The sequence below is a fragment of the Sminthopsis crassicaudata genome, chromosome 1 (genome assembly GCF_048593235.1).
Source record: "Sminthopsis crassicaudata isolate SCR6 chromosome 1, ASM4859323v1, whole genome shotgun sequence".
NCBI lineage: Eukaryota > Metazoa > Chordata > Mammalia > Dasyuromorphia > Dasyuridae > Sminthopsis > Sminthopsis crassicaudata.
In genome coordinates, this window is record NC_133617.1 from 117,556,093 (window position 1) to 117,559,029 (window position 2,937).

At 34.3% G+C, this 2,937-nt stretch overlaps 1 non-coding gene across 1 annotated transcript; it reads left to right on the forward strand.

Moving 5' to 3' along the window:
* Window positions 1-2,448: 2,448 nt before the first annotated feature.
* LOC141552300 (U6 spliceosomal RNA) lies at window positions 2,449-2,552 on the forward strand. Its single transcript, XR_012485105.1, has one exon. It is a non-coding gene; the product is annotated as a U6 spliceosomal RNA (small nuclear RNA).
* Window positions 2,553-2,937: the final 385 nt, after the last annotated feature.

Here is a 2,937-nt window from a genome sequence, read left to right on the forward strand (position 1 = left end):
TATATCCTTATGGACAGACAATTATTAGATGAAGAAATTAAAATCATTTCTAGTCACATGAAAAGGTGCTCTAACTTACTATTGATCAGAGAAATGAAAATTAATACAACCCTGAGATATCACTATGCACCTCTCAGATTGGTTAAGATGACAGAAAAAGATGATGATGAATATTGGAGGGTATGTGGGAAAACTGGGACACTGATACATTGTTGGTGGAGCTGTGAACAGATCCAACCATTCTGGAGAGCAATTTAGAGCTATGCCCAAAGGGCTATCAAACTGTGCATACCTTTTGACTCAGCAGTGTTTCTATTTGACTTATATCCCAAAGAGATCTTAAAGGAGGGAAGGGGACCCAGATGTGCAAAAATGTTTGTGGCAGCCCTCTTTGTAGTGGCAAGCTGATTGGATGCCCATCAATTGGAGAATGGCTGAATAAGTTATAGTATATGAATGTTGTGGAATATTATTGTTTAATAAGAAACAATCAGCAGGATGATTTTAGAGAGGTCTGGAGAGACTTACATGAACTGATGCTAAGTGAAATGAGCAGAACCAGGAGATCTTTATACATGGCAACAATAAAATTATACAATGATCAATTCTGATGGATATGGCTCTTTTCAACAATAAGGTGATCCAGGCCAGTTCCAATAATCTTGTGATGAAGAGAGCCATCTACACACAGAGAGAAGACTGTGGGAACTGAGTGTGGATCATAAAATAGCATTTTCACTCTTTTTTGTTGTTGTTTGCTTGCATTTTATTTCTTTCTCATTTTTTCTTTTTGATTTGATTTTTCTTGCACAGCAAGATAATTGTATAAATGTTTGCATATATTAGATTTAACATGCATTTTTCATGTTTAACATATATTGGCTTGCAATCTAGGGGAAGGGATGGGAAGAAAAGGGAAAAATGAAACACAAGGTTTTTCAAGGGTTAATATTGAAAAATCATGCATGCATATGTTTTGAAAATTAAAAAGCTTTAATAGAAATTTTTTTAAAAAGAAAAAAATATGTCCTTGAGATCTCACAAGCAACTATCCTTAAGGGAAAAAGACTTTTTCTAAGTCCTTATTTTTAGGATAAGTGACTGGACTTATTATTTCATTAGTAGATATAAGAACTCCTTGGCAAGGAAGGTCTTTCTACCAAAGAAGATTGGCACTTGTACTAGCTTTCTTTTCATTACTTGACATTGCCTCTCAAGGACAAAATATAAAAGCAGTAAATTTGGGGTGGAAGTTGAAGAAAATTATTAATGACTTGTGGGGATTAGAAAAAGTCTTACATAGGAGGTGCCACTAAAATTGAGCTTCCATGGTACTAAGAATTCTAAGAAGAGAGGATAGGCTACTATTCTGGGTATGAGACATGAGAACAGGTGCTCAAAGGCAGAATTCGAAGGGTGATGAGATATCTTATAAAAGAACAGCAAGAAAACCAGTTTGGAAGAAATGTAGATTTTTAAAGGTGAGAAAAGTGAAACTAGTCTAGAAAGCTAAATAAGAACCAGATTATGAGTCATTTTATATGCCAAATAGGATTTTTATTTTATTTTAGAGGTAATAGATCTCTGCAACCTTTTCTAATCTTGGTTCTAACATGATTCAGCTCTGATACTTATAATTTGTGTAACTGTGAGTAGGTCACTTAAACTGTGCGAGTTTCATTCTAAAATATAGGTAACTATATTTTGCTCTAATTACTTCCTAAAGTTTCTGTTTGGAAAGTACTATGATGGATAAATAAATGTCTATAGCTCAAGAAGCAAAATGTTGTATAAGCTAGAGGCCTAATCTTGGAGGCAGAAAGATTTGTAGTTTAAATACTGTCCAAAGTTTATATCATCCTGAGTATTTAATTTAACTTCTCACTTCTTCCCTCCCCTCCCCCCCATACCCATCTAATATTGTAAATTGAAGAGAAAGTGCTTCACTGTTTAGGCTGAAGGAGTTTCCATATCCAGCACTTGCCTATAAAAATGAAACCTAAGGTTTTATCCCTATTGCTATAATTATAGCTTTGGGTGACTTTACATAGTCAGCCTGCAAAGGAACCCAGGAGAGTACCAGCTGTGTTGAAAACCTGACCATTGCCTTGTAGCAACTTCAGAAACACTGTAAAGGGAAATGTAGGAAGATCAGGCAGCACCTCAGACAAATCTATAGAGAGCAATCAGCTCTTGCAAGAAAAAAATGCATATTTTCAGTTTCTAGACAAGAGATATTATTTATTCATGCAATGAAATTTTGTTCATGGTAGACCTAACAATAATGGACAAACACTATGCACTGTGTACAGAAACAATAGTAAGATTTGTTTTGTCTATTCTGCCATTTTTTGGTAATTCAACAACAGCTTGGGAAACATTTATTAAGCACTTATTATAAACAAGGAATAAGGGATATGGAGACAAAGTAAAAGAAAAAAAAAGACGGTGCTCATTTTGGCAGCACATATACTAAAATTGGAAAAATGCAGAGATTAGTATGGTCCCTGCACAAGGATGACATGCAAATTCATGAAGCCTTCCATTAAAACAAAACAAAACAACAACCTTCCTTGTTCTTAAGGAACTTACATTCCCCATCTCCTAATTGTCAACTTTGCCTTTTTTGGGAATAGAGGACTTTCTACTTTGTCTATGGAAGTCTGGTCTCATATTTTAAAAAAATAATATTTTCCCCAATTACCTGTAAAAACAATTTTAAACATTCATTTTAAAAAATTCTGAGTTCCAAACTCCCCTCCCTGATACAATAAGCAATTCAATATAGACTACACATGTGCAGTCATGTAAAACATATTTCTATATTAGTTATGCTGTAAAGGATAACACAGATTTCACACACACATCCACACACACAAACACAAAGACAAATAAAAAAAAAACAAAAAATAGGATGCTTCAATCTGCATTCAGACA